The sequence below is a fragment of the Tachyglossus aculeatus genome, unplaced genomic scaffold (genome assembly GCF_015852505.1).
Source record: "Tachyglossus aculeatus isolate mTacAcu1 unplaced genomic scaffold, mTacAcu1.pri SUPER_6_unloc_5, whole genome shotgun sequence".
Lineage (NCBI taxonomy): Eukaryota > Metazoa > Chordata > Mammalia > Monotremata > Tachyglossidae > Tachyglossus > Tachyglossus aculeatus.
Window position 1 is genome coordinate 1,201,457 of NW_024044840.1, and position 14,298 is coordinate 1,215,754.

The 14,298-nt window shown below is 41.7% G+C and overlaps 1 pseudogene; it reads right to left on the reverse strand.

Moving 5' to 3' along the window:
- Positions 1 to 3,438: 3,438 nt before the first annotated feature.
- Positions 3,439 to 4,387, reverse strand: LOC119922165 (annotated as a pseudogene).
- Positions 4,388 to 14,298: the final 9,911 nt, after the last annotated feature.

Consider the following 14,298-nt stretch of genomic DNA (forward strand, 5'->3'; position numbering starts at 1 on the left):
CAAAACTTCCCTTCGTCATACTCCTCCTCCTGCCAGTTCACTAAATCATGTATCTCCCTCTCAAAAATTCACCTTCTTTAGGAGACTTTACCAACTAATTCACCATCTAACTGGGCATGCCATCTCAATTCTAATTAAGTAACATGACTATTATTATGTATCCATATTAAGTATTTCATGGATTTTGTTTTCTAATTTTATTTCACTGTTCTTTACTCTTTTGCTGAATGTAAATTTGACAATATCTTTCTGCTCATATCCTATGGTTTGTAAGCTTCTCCAGGTCAAGAAATGTCTTTAAGGCCTATTGTATTTTCCCAAACACTTTGTTCGGTGCCAGTAAATGCTAAAGATATCCTTATACTGCTGCAGGTGGTAATGATAATGACAATAATATAATTTAAAACTCCACTTCACTTAGCCCATATGGACATAGTCTTGGCCAGACACTTTCTCAGTACACTCTCAAAATACAAATATTGGCAGAACATGAAGTTTCCTAACCTCATTGAATCTGAACAGTAATACATTAACGTTAATATTCATGCACAATCATACTAACTGCTTAATAAATTCTATCATTATTACAACTACTACCACAATAAAAATACCAGAGAGAAATCATGGGAATGATCACAACCATTTATAAAAACCTCACCCTTGGCCCATATTTCAATAAAATCTTCCAACATTTGTTCATCCTTAAAACAAATCCGATTTTCTGGCCTTCCCAGACAGAGCCCCCTCCTTACTCTCCCCCTCCTCCCCCTCCCCATCTCCCTACCTTACCTCCTTCTCCTCCCCACAGCACCTGTATATATGTATATATATTGTACGTATTTATTACTCTATTCATTTATTTTTTTGTACATATTTATTCTACATATTTTATTTTGTTAATATGTTTTGTTTTGTTGTCTGTCTCCCCCTTCTAGACTGTGAGCCCCCTGTTGGGTCGGGACCATCTCTATGTGTTGCCAACGTGTACTTCCCAAGTGCTTAGTATAGTGCTCTGCACATAGTAAGCACTCAATAGAGACGATTGAATGAATGAATGAATTTTCAAATTTTGCACTAGGCAAGTTTCATACTAATGAGGACACATGTTATCAATCTGAAAATCCATACAGCCACATATAACTTACTAAAGAATGCCTTTCCTCATAGTCAGGGAGAAACTTTGAGTATACACTCCCGATTCTCCTCTCCTTTGGCCCCTTTGCAGAGCTAAGTGTGAATGGAATAGCCTCATATAGGAGAGGAGAGGAAAAAGAATTGATATTTCCTCAATCTTGAGCTGAATAATTATGTTTGGAGCCTTTCAGTTCATGTGTGGACCCAAAAATGTAGGTCTAGAACTGCCTCCACCAAGAGACTATTACCTTAACCTTCCCCACTCGTTTCTGTCCTTGATCGTTTCAGGCTCAGTGCCTTGGTGAAACCCCCTCCTCCATCATCCATCTATTTCCTTTCCCCCTTTCTCCATAGAGGAGTGGATCTAGGAGACAGGGTTTCCTTGTCCAACATTCAGGACTGGCAGGTGGCCCCTTTCCCTGCTAACCCACCTCTCAGTATCCTGAAGTCAACCTTGGTCTTTCTATACTATTTCTTTTCCCCAGGTTTGAGCAGTATCACGCCCCACAGTCTTTCAATCAGTCAATCATATCACAACATTTGATGCTCACAGTCTTCAAATCAATCTGATACTAAAATGTTAGATGTGAAGAAAGCAGAATTTCCACTCAGAGTTATCTCTGGGGCTATATTTATTTTTTCCATGAGCCTTTGGGAAGTATTCTCTGACATACCCATGATTTCCATAGCTTGGAGGAGTTGCCAAGACAAATAGGTACATTGTGTCCTTTGTAAAGAATGAGATCATCAGAAAGACATTACAGAGATCTATTCTGTTCAGGCTTCCTATTGAGTTTATCCAACATGCAAGATGCCATTGGTGGTTCTTAGATTAGAACCTTTCATCACTGATAGTAATGAATCATTTTTCTACAAAATGTTTACCCACTCCTCAAGAAACTCCAGTGGCTTCCCATCTACCTCCATTATCATACAGAAACTCCTTACTATCTGCTTTAAAGCACTCAATCACCTTGCCCCCTCCTACCTCACCTCGCTGCTCTCCTACTACAACCCAGCACACACATTTTGCTCTTCTAACACAAACCTTGAACTCGTCTATCTCGCCGCTGACCTCTGGCCCATGTCATGCCTCTGTCCTGGAATATCCTTGTCACATCTGACAGCTACTCACCCCATCTTCAAAGCACATCTCTACCAAGAGACTTTCCCTGGCTGAGCCCTCATTTCCTCTCGCCCACTCTCTTCTGCATCAACCTGATTTGCTCCCTTTATTCATCCCACCCATAGACCTATAGCACTTATGTACGTATTCATAATTTATTTACGTTAATGTCTGTTTCCCCTTCTAGATTGTGAGCTCGTGGTGGGTGAAGAGTGTGTCTACTGACTTTTTTATATTGTTGTATTGTACTCTTCCAAACACTTAGTACAGTGTTCTGCATGCACTAAGCATTCAGTAAATACAATTGATTAACAAGTACCATAATGATGAAACCACCACTTTGTACCTTTTAAGCTACCCTGCATTTACAGAACTAGAAATATGACAGAGCAGATCAGTAAAAGTGAAATTGATGAATGGATCATAGGGAAAGGGGAACCAAAAAGAAATACACAAAACATGAGAATCATTTGCCTTGGAGAAGATTGTAATTGTTTTATTATTAGTAAGTGCCGTCGAGTCGTTTCTGATTCATAGTGACTCCATGGATATACTTTCTCCAGAACATCCTGCCCTCTGCCATAATCTTTAACCTTTCTAATGGTTCTTCTGTTATCTTTGTTATGGTCCCTATCCATCTAGCTACCGGTCTGCCTCTTCCACGTTTTCCCTGGACTTTTCCTGGCATTAGTGTCTTCTCCAAAGAATTATTTCTCCTGATTATGTGTTCAAAATGTGCTAATCTAAGTCAGGTCATTTGGCCTTCCAAATTGTCACTGTATAGAGATTTGAAAAATCCCTACACTTCAGCTATCCACAAATAAATGATGTGGAATAATTTTGAAAAACTACAGTACCATTTTATAGGAATGTTATGGATATCATTATTAAATCAGTTGTTTATAAGAAAATTATATTGGGCTGAAACAACCTTAATTAGAATATAGAGTGTGGATCTCACCTCATTCTTAAAACAATTTATCTAAAAACCTTACAAATGATGAGCGTAATCACCAAACCACTATGAAGTACAGGTGAAGAATAGAACATATTTCAATGCTTCAGAGTTCACAAGCACCCATTTCACATAGGTTCCATGAAACTAGAGTACTAAAACAATAAAACATTACAAGAACCCTTTTTCTACTGACTCTGATTTTATTAAACAGTTCTTAAATTCATATTTTGAAAGATTGATAGGAATTAGTCAAGAGTCTTTTCAAAGCATCTTTTACTTCCTTGTTCTTCAGGCTGTAGATCAAGGGATTCAGCATGGGGATCACGAGAGTATAGAACACAGAAGCCATTTTATCTGTATCCAAGGAGTGACTGCCTTTGGGTTTCAGGTACATGAAAAAAAGAGTCCCATAGAAAACTGTTACAGCCATCAAGTGAGACGTACAAGTGGAGAAGGCTTTCCACTTTCCCTCAGATGAGCGGATCCTCACAATGGCCAAGATGATGAAAGAATACGACACCAGAAAAACTGTGAGGGTGAAAATCAAATTACTGCCAGAAAATGTAAAAATGATTGTCTCTGGTATGTGGGTATCAGAGCAGGAAAGTGCCAGCAGAGGGAAATGATCACAATAGAAATGATTGATTACATTTGAGGAACAGTAAGACAAATGAAACTACATAAGTTGAGACAATCACTCCTTCAATGAAGATATAGGTGTATATAAGAATAACCATTAAGGTACAAACTCCCCTGGAGATTATCACCCTATAAAGCAATGGCTTACAGATAGCCATGTATCGGTCATAGGCCATAGTAGCGAGCATGAAAATCTCTGCAATAATTGAAGTTGAAAAACAGCCTATCTGTGAAGCACATTCATGTTAGGAAATGGTTTTATTCTTTGCTAAGAAGTTCACCAACATTTTGGGGGCAATGGCAGTGGAATTACCTAGATTGATGAATGCCAAATGCTGGAGGAAAAAATACATCGGAGCTTTCAGTTCGGAATCTATATTGGTAATCATGATTATCCCAAGATTTCCTATTGCTGTAATAAAATAGACGATTAGAAACACCAGGAAGAGAGGAATCTGCCATTCTGGACAGTTTGAGATTCCCGAGAGAACAAACTCAGTCACATAGGTCAGGTTTCTCTCTGCCATGTATTCAATCTGCATCAGCTGCTTGAGAAAGAAAACAGGTGTCTTAATAGGCAAGTGTCTTCTGAGCAGGGAGATAGTTGTTTTTTAATGGTATTTGCTAAGATCTTACTATGTACTATTTGATAGTTTTATTATCAAACAATTAACAATTGCATTGCAGTAAAGTAGTACTCTCCCCTGTGTTTAGTGATGCCTTGGTCAAGTGCTTATCATAAAATATTAAATGTTAATATTGTATGAAATCTCTGCATTTTCCCCCAGGGTGAATGTTCTAGTGCTTATCTATATTAACATGTAGAGAAGCAGCATGGCTCCGTGGAAAGAGCCTGGGCTTTGGAGTCAGAGGTCATGGGTTCAAATCTGGCTCCACCAATTGTCAGCTGTGTGACTTTAAGCAAGTCACTTAACTTCTCAGGGCCTCAGTTCCCTCATCTGTAAAATGGGGATTAAGACTGTAAACCCCCCATGGGACAATCTGATCACCTTGTAACCTCATCAGAGCTTAGAACAGTGCTTTGCACATACTAAGCACTTAATGTCATCATTATTATTATTACATTATATGTGTATTTTGTATTGTATGTATATTAAATATTAGAGAAGCAGTATGGCCTTGTTGAAAGAATAGGCGCCTGGGAGTCAGAGGACCCGTGTTCTAATCTCAAGTCTACCTATTGCCTGATGTGTTATATTGGGCAAGTCACTTAATTTTGCTGTGCCTGTTTCAACTGTGAAATGGAAATTCAATACCTGTTCTCCCTCCTACTTAGACTGTGAGTCCCATGCAGGAAAGGGACTATGTCCAACCTGATTAACTTGTATCTACCTCAATATTTAGTATAGGTATTGACACATAGTAAGCAATAAACAAATATCATAATTATTTATTGTATTTTTATTATTGTTACTATACAACTTGATTAATCACTAAATCAACCTTTAAATACTTAACTGTAGTATTTGTTAAATGCTGACTGTGTGTCAAGCACTAGGGTAGACACAAGGTAATCAGTTTGGACACAGTCCTGTCCCACATGAGGCTCACAGTCAATCTCTATTTTACATATGAGATATCTGAGGTGTGAGGAAGTTAAGTGAATTACCCAGGTTCACCCAGCAGACATGTGGCAGAGCCGAGATTAGAACACATGTCCTCTGATTCCCAGGCCTGTACTTTTTCCATCAGACAACACTGCTTCTCAATCCTTGTATTGAAACCAGGGGTTTGGGAGGCTGAGGGTGATAGAGCCTCCCCATATCCATATGCATATCCTTCCTTAAATGGGGCAACCCACTCTCCACTTGTCTTGGGGCAGAATCAGTTTAATCAGGTCAAGACAAGTTCATTCAGGTCATATTGACAGCTTACATTGTTATGCTCTGACCCTGTCTTTGATTTGCATCTCCTTCTTCAGAGGAATGTGGAGGGAAAGCCCATGCAGGAGTCTAACAGTAAATCCCTTTCTGAAAGAATGGAGAGCTTGATTATCTAGATGACTATAAATAACCAGTTACCTTGGTTTAAGGAACTTCCATTATTGTTTAGATAAATTTATAGAGTGGTTGGACAAAAATTCAACCAATGACTGGAATGACCTAAATATTCGCTGTTGCTATCTCAACTTTTAATTACTGGAACCTGACTTGATTAAAATTAGTTCACATAAGAAATATCACCCTGTTCAGAAAGGTCTATCTAAACATCTATTATGAGGTTTGTCATGATGATATTTTTTAAACACTTTCTGTGGGTCAAGCATTGTTCTAAGCTCTGGGGTAAATACAACTTAATCAGGTTGGACCCAGACCCTGCCCCACCATGGGACTCACAATATCTGTAAGAGGAAAGACAAATATTTAATCCTCATTTTACAAATGAGGTCACTGAGACACAGAGAAGTCAAATGAATTGTCCAAGGTCACGCAGCAGAGAAGTGGCAGAAACAGGAATGGAACCCAGGTCCTCTGAATCCCAGTCCTGAGCTCTTCACACTAGGCCACCGTTTCTCCTCTAATATCTATAAGTCTTTAACATCAACAGGATTTAGCTTTTTCACAATTAGTAAATTTCTTTCACAGTTTCTTTTTCCAAGTAGGTTCCAAAGAACCTCAGGTTCCAAGGACATTAAGTATCCAGCACTAACTTACTTTAAGGCACTGTGAGGCAGGGTGGTCTAGTATAAGGATCACAGGGCTAGAAGTCAAAGGATTTGGGTTCTAGTCCCAGTTCTGCCACTTGCCTGATGTGTGATCTTGGTTGGGCAACTCCTTATACATGTTTGGGACTCAGTTTCCTACTTTGAAAAATGGCAATAATTTGTCTGTTCTCCTTCCCTCTTAGACTTTGAGCTATGTGTGGTCCTGGTTCATAGCGAGCACAAAATAAATACTAGTATTTTTATGGCACTGGTTCTGGGGAGCATATGGCTGAACAATTTTTTTAAATTCTTGAGCACTTAGAAAATAGGGCATACACTAAACACTCAAAAGAGCACAGACCTGGGAGTCAGAGAACCTGGGTTCTAATCCTGGCTCTGCTACTTGTCGGCTCCATGATTTCAGGCAAGTCCCTTCTCTGTTCCTCAGTTCTATCCCCTATAAAATGGGGATTATGACTGTGAGCCCTAAGGGGGACAGGAACTGTACCCAATTTGATTATCATATATCTACAGGGCTTACTTCAGTGCCTGGCACATAGTAAGCACTAAACAAATATCATTAAAAATATACTGACTGAATGATTGAGGGGATGCACAGGAATTATAGACAAATGGGAAAACAAAAGGGAAAAGGGGAAAGTTGGAAGAGGGGTGGAGTGATGAAACAGAGGATTATTGGGATAATTAATTAATGGTTAATTACTTCCACTAATTGATTGAGGAAATTTTTTACTGCCAGTTGGGATCACTAGCGGGAGTGGATACATCCATTGTGATTTTGGAGAAGTAAAAGTCTGCTCTCCTGTTGTGGAACTTCTCTGACTCGATATAAATGCATTAATCCAATTGTATTATTTATCTCTCATTGATTGAGTACACAGTTATGGGGAATTTTGGAAAGAGTAGACTCTCCAACTCTGATACTGGAACTAGTTTCTATTCAGAACATTGTTCCAGAAGAAAATCGAAAAGCAGCATGGTCCAGTAGAAACAGCACAGGTTTGGGAGTCAGAGGACCTGGGTTCTAATCCCAGCTCTGCCAATTGCTTGCTGTGTGATCTTTAGAAAGTCTCTTCGCTTCTTTGTGTCTCAATTTCCTCAACTGTAAAATCAGGATTAAATACTCGCTTTCCCTCCTACTTAGAATGTGAGCCACATTCGTTAATTAATTCATTCATTCATTCAATTGCATTTAATGAGCTTACTGTGTGCAAAGCACTGTACTAAGCGTTTGGGAGGGTACATTAAAGCAACAGACACATTCCTGCCTACAATGAGCTCACAGTCTAAAGCTGAAGACAGATATTAATATAAGTAAATAGGTAGACAAATTAATAAATAAAATAAAATAAAATAAAATAAAATGAGCCACATGTGGGACATGGACTGTATCTAACCTGATTAAATTGTATCTACCTTAGCCGCTTAGAACTGTGTTTGACACACAGTAAGTGTTTATAATTAATGCCATTAAAACAATTGGGTTCTGACAAATTGTTATGGCTTAAAGCACAAGTTTCAGGAACCAATTGATTAGTAAGTCTGAGGACTGCCAGTGCACCTAAATCACCTGGATATGTCCCAGTCAGTTCTTAGATCACTGAAGTTCAGCAGCATGGAGTAGCACAATTAGCACTGGTCAAGGGGTCAGAGGACCTGGGTTCTAATCCCAGCACTGTCACTTGCCTGTTGTGTGACCTAGGGCAAGTCACTTCACTTTTTAGTGCCTTAGTTTGGGGAATCACGTGGCAGACAAGTGGAGGAGCTGGAATCAAAATCCAAGACCTTCTGACTCCTAGGCTCTATCCACATTCTCTGTAGCATTAGAGAAGCAGCATGGCTGAGCAGAAAGAGTACAGCCTTGGGAGTCAGAGGTCGTGGGTTCCAATCCCGAATCTGCCACTTGTCAACTGTGTGACTTTGGGCAAGTCACTTAACTTCTCTGTGCCTCATTTACCTCATCTGTAAAATGGGGATTAAGACTGTGAGTGTCATGTGGGACAACCTAATCACCTTGTAACTACCCCAGCTCTTAGAATACATACCAACACATAGAAGCACTCATAGTAAGTGCTTAACGTATACCAGCATTATTATGATTATCAAAGATACAAATTACTCAAAAATTCAACAAGAATCCTATTGGTTAATAATAATAGTAATGATGGCATTTATTAAGTGCTTACTATGTGCAAAGCACTGTTCTAAGCATTGGGGAGGTTACAATGTGATCAGGTTGTTCCTCAGGGGGCTCACAGTCTTAATCTCCATTTTCCAGATGAGGTAACTGAGGCCCAGAGAAGTGAAGGGACTTGCCCAAGGTCACACAGCTGACAATTAGTGGAGCCGTGATTTGAACCCATGACCACTGACTCCAAAGCCCGTTCTCTTTCCACTGACCCGTGCTACTTCCCAATCTTGAATGAGTCTTAAATGAACAACAAAAATGGAAACTTGGATAACTTTCTGGTTATCACAGGTTTTTGCTGCATTAAATGAGTTGATTTAGTGTGGAAAATAAGCCCAGTGGTCCAACCTACCTGTAGAGGAAAAGCTGCTTTTCTTCATTCAGATGGTTTTAGTTGAAATGTTGCTGGGGTTTTTGTTTGCTCCCATTTTCCATGGGATACAGAGAATGCAAAGGATCTCAAGATGTGAAGAATCTTTTAAACGAGTGTCGTCTCCAGAGGGTAGATGGAAAGTGTTTCCAGAGGTCAGGTGGGACACCCCCCCCCTTCTCTGCCCAACCTCCTACCCTCCACCCGAGGGGAGGTGATGCAGCTCATCACTGTGTGGGTCCTGCTTTTCTTCACTCAGGTGGTTCTCGTTGAAATGATATTGGGGATTTTGTTTCCTCCCATTTCCCATAGGATATATAGAATGCAAAGGATCTCAAGATGCAAAGAATTATTTAAATGAGTGTCATCTCCAGAGGGAAGATGGAAATTGTTTCTTATTTAGACTACAATGCCCTGGAATCCCCCAGCAGTAGAGATCCATAATCACTTGAAATCTGAAACTTGAATCACTTGAAAGCTGAGGACCAGAGAATCATATTTTCTGTGTTGTTTGCAAGAAATTCAAAAGTACAAGGCCAAGTTGGAGAAAGGAGGGGGTTTCAAGGGCAGTGTGAAGTGGATAGTTGAGGCAACTTCCCTCCTGGTGAGAAAAAAGTGATTCCTTAGTCTGAATAGCTATTAACATCAAACAAATTCAGTCAACAATTGCTCAATTTTTGAGTTTATATGTGTTGTTTAATAGTTAAAGCCAATGGGTGTAACATCTGTTTTTTATGAGTTCAATTGTAATTGATAATAAATGATGATGATCTAGAGAAATTAATGATTATGGGCCACCAAACTGAATAATTTGGATTAATAAATACTCCTTTTCCTTAATAACAAGTTTGGTATTTTGGTTCCTTCACTAGTAACAATAATTGTGTTATTTGTTAAGCCCTTACTATCTGCCACGCACTTTATTAAGTGCTAGAGTAATTTCAAGACAATGAGGTCTCAAATGCAGCTCACAGTCTAAGTAGGAGTAGGAACAGGTACTGAATCATCATTTTATAGATGAGAAAACTACGTCACTGAGAAATTAGCTGACTTGCCCAAAGTCTCAGCGCTGGTAAATGGTGGAGTCAGGATAGGAACACAGGTCCTGTGACTACTAGGCTCATGCTCTTTCTGCTAGGCCATGATTTTCCCTTCTTCATTATGCTAGAAATTGGTTCTGCTTTCCATTTCTCAAGTATGGGCACAGCCTACAGTGACTAATTTGTTTGGGTGTAACATCCCTTTTGTGAAATGGATAAAAAATGGCCTTCTCTAATCGATCAATTCGAAATTAGGTTTCACTTTCAGAAGAAATACCTAGCATTTAATATATTCATGGGAAAAAACAAACCTTCAGCCCCAAAGAAAGGTTTTGGGTATAGTTCTATTGATTCATTCATTCAATCATATTATTAAGGGCTTACTGTGTGTAGAGCACTGTACTAGCCCAACAATGGGCTCATAGTGTAGAAGGTGGAGACAGACAACAAAACAAAACAAGTAGATAGGTGTCAATGCCATCAGAATAAATAGAATTATAGATGTATACACATCATTAAATAAAATGAATATAGTAACTATGTACAAATAAAATAGAGTAATAAATATGTACAAATATATACAAGTGCTGTGGGGAGCAGAAGAGGGTAGGGCATAGGGAGGGAGAGGGGGCGATGGGTGGGGAGAGGAAAAAGGGAGGGCTTAGTCTGGGAAGGTCTCCTGGAGGAGGTGAAGTCTCATTAGGTTTTTAAAGGGAGGAAGAGAGCTAGTTTGGTGGATATGTGGAGGGAGGGGATTCCAGGCCAGAGAAAGGACGTGGGCCAGGGTTCGATGAAGGGACAGGCGAGAATGAGACACAGTGAGGAGGTTAGCAGCAGAGGAGTGGACTGGGAGGGCTGGGCTGTAGAATGAGAAAAGGGAGATGAGGTAGGATGGGACGAGGTGATGGAAAGCCTTGAAGACGAGAGTGAGGAGTTTTTGCATGATTCGACAGGCAACCACTGGAGATTCCTGATGATTGGAGTGACATGCCCAGAGCATCTCTGTGCAAAGATAATCTGGGCAGCAGAGTGAAGTATAGCCTGAAGCGGGGTGAGATGGGGATGGGAGATCATAAAGAAGGCTGATGCAGTATTCCGCGACCCCCCAATCTCTCTCAGCGCATCACACCCCACCTCGCTTCCCTCTCCTCTCTAGCCACTCTTGATGTCCAGATTACTGTTCTCAACTCCATCCTCTTTACTCAACTCAACTCGCTCGTTCCCCTCTCCTTTCGCCACTATCGCACCACTAACCCACAGCCTTGCATCACTGCCACTGCCCACCTCCTTCACTCTTATGCTTGGATGGCTGAACGCTGCTGGTGAAAGTTTAAACATCAAGCCAAACTTGTTCACTTTAAATTTATCCTTTCCTTCCTTAATTCTGCCCTCTCCTCTGCCAGGAAAAACTATTTCTCCTCCCTTATTGACACCCATGTCCATCATCCCCATCAGCTGTTCCGTACATTTAACTCCCTTCTCAGGCCCCCTGTTCCACCTCCTCCTCCATCCCTCACCCACAAAGATCTGGCCTCCTACTTCATTAGTAATATTAATTGCATTATGTCTGAACTCCCCAAAGTCACCCATCCCCCTTCTCCATACCCAGGACTCTCAACCTCTTCTGCTAATCTCCCATTCTTCCCAGCAGTATCTTCAGATAAGATCTCCTCCCTCCTCTCAGGTGATATTCCATCCACCTGTGCTTCAGACCCCATTCCCTCTCATTTTATGAAATCCCTCGCCCCTTCCCTCCTCCCCTCCTTATATTCCATCTTCAACCACTCACTCTCCACTGGTTCCTTCCCCTCTGCCTTCAAACATGCCCACGTGTCCCCCATCCTAAAAAAACCCTCCCTTGACCCCATTGCCCCTTCTAGTTATCGCCCTATCTCCCTCCTACCCTTCCTTTCCAAACTCCTAGAAGGAGTCACCTACACTTGCTGCCTCAAATTCCTCAACGGCAACTCTCTCCTAGACCCCCTCTAATCTGGATTCTGCTCCCTACACTCCACTGAAACTGCCCTCTCAAAGGTCACCAATGACCTCCTTCTTGCCAGGTCCAATGGCTCCTACTCTATCCTAATACTTCTCGACCTCTCAGCTGCCTTCGACACTGTGGATCACCCCCTTCTCCTAAACATGCTATCCAACCTTGGCTTCACTGACTCCTTCCTCACTTGGTTCTTCTCTGATCATTCTGTCAGTTTATTCTCCGTCTCCTTTGAGGTATCCTCCTCCCTCTCCCATCCCCTTACTGTAGGGGTTCCTCAAGGGTCAGTTCTTTGTCCCCTTCTGTTCTCTGTCTACACTCACTCCCTTGGTGAACTCATTTGCTCTCAAAGCTTCAACTGTCATCTCTATGCCGATGACACCCAAATTTACATCTCTGCCTATACTCTCTTTCCCTCCCTCCAGGCTCATATAATAATAATGGCATTTGTTAAGCACTTACTAAGTGCAAAGCACTGTTCTAAGCGCTGGCTCTCCTCCTGCCTTCAGGACACCTCGATCTGGATGTCTGCCCTCCAACTAAAACTCAATATGCCCAAGACTGAGCTCCTTATCTTCCCTGTCCTCTCCCTGACTTTCCTGTCACTTTAGACAGCACTAACATTCTTCCCAACTCACAAACCCGCAACCTTGGTGTTATCCTCGACCCCACTCTCTCATTCACCCCACACATCCAGTCCATCACCAAAACCTGCCGTTCTCACCTCCACAACATCGTCAAGATCTGCCCGTTCCTCTCCATCCAAACCACTACCTTGCTGGTTCAATCTCTTATCCTTTCCCGATTGGATTACTGCATCAGCCTCCTCTCTAATCTCCCATCCTCCTGTCTCCCCCCGCTTCAGTCTATACTTTACTCTGCTGCCCGGATTATCTTTGTACAGAAAGGCTCTGGGCATGTTACTCCCCTCTTCAAAAATCTCTAGTGGTTGCCTGTCAACCTAAGAATCAAGCAAAAACTGCTCACTCTCGGCTTCAAGGCTCTCCATCACCTTGCCCCCTCCTACCTCCCTTCTCTCCTTCTACAGCCCAGCCTGCACCCTCCGCTCCTCTGCCACTAACCTGCTCACTGTGTCTCGTTCTCTCCTGTCCCACTATCGCCCCTGGCCCACGTTCTTCCCCTGGCCTGGAATGCCCTCCCTCCACATATCCACGAAACTAACGTCCTCCTTTCAAAACCCTACTGAGAGCTCACCTCCTCCAGTAGGCTTTCCCAGACTGAGCCCCTCCTTTTTCTCTCCTCCTCCCCATCCCCCATCTGCCCTTTCCCCGTACCCTCCCCACACTTGTATATATTTGTACAGATTTATTACTCTATTTATTTTACTTATACATATTTACTACTCAATTTATTTGGTTAATGACGTGCATATAGCTGTAATTCCATTTATTCTGACGGTTTTGACACCTGTCTACATGTTTTGTTTTGTTATCTGTCTCCCCCATGTAGGCTGTGAGCTCATTCTTCGGTAGGGACCGTCTCTATATGTTGCCGACCTGTACTTCCCAAGCGCTTAGTACAGCACTCTGCACACAGTAAGAGCTCAATAAATACGATTGAATGAATGTATGAGAGATTGAACTAGTAAGGTAGCAGTTTGGATGGAGTGGAAAGGGGCGGATTTTGGTGATGTTGTGGAGGTGAGAACAGCATGTTTGGTGATGTATTGGATGTGTGGGGTGAATGAGAGAGCGGGGTCAAGGATGGCACGAAGGTTGCAGGCTTGTGAGATAGGAAGGATGGTATTGCCTTGTACAGTGATGTGAAAGTCAAGGAGAGGACAGGGTTTGGAAGGGAGATAAGCAGCTCAGTCTTGGATATGTTGAGTTTTAGATGGCGGGCAGACATCCAAATGGAGATGTTCTGAAGGCAGGAGGAGATACGAGCCTGGAGGGAGGGAGAGAGAACAGGGGTGGAGATGTTGATTTTGGTGTCATCAGCGTAGGATAGTTGAAGCCATGGGAGTGAATGAGTTCACCAGGGGAGTGTGCATAGATGGAGAACAGAAGGGGGCCAAGAACTGAACTTTGAGGAACCCCTACAGTAAGGGGATGGAAGGGGGAGGAGGATCCCACAAAGGAAACTAAGAATGAACATCTGGAGAGATGAGGAGAATCAGGTGAGGACGGAGTCAGTGAAGCCA